Consider the following 245-nt stretch of genomic DNA (forward strand, 5'->3'; position numbering starts at 1 on the left):
AATTATTTAATAATTTTCAGTTATCATTCTTCTATAAATACCAACACATAATTATATTAAGATATTTATATGTCATGCAGCTTTAAGTAATGATCTTCAAAATTATGTACTATGTTTTACCGATTGACAGACTTAAATAGTTTATTTTGTGGTGACATTTAAATTTGTCAATGATATATTTTTTTGCAATGATAAGTATAACATAATTTATTTATAATATATTTGAAATATTTTAAATTTGAAAA

The sequence above is a fragment of the Arachis ipaensis genome, chromosome B08 (genome assembly GCF_000816755.2).
Source record: "Arachis ipaensis cultivar K30076 chromosome B08, Araip1.1, whole genome shotgun sequence".
Lineage (NCBI taxonomy): Eukaryota > Viridiplantae > Streptophyta > Magnoliopsida > Fabales > Fabaceae > Arachis > Arachis ipaensis.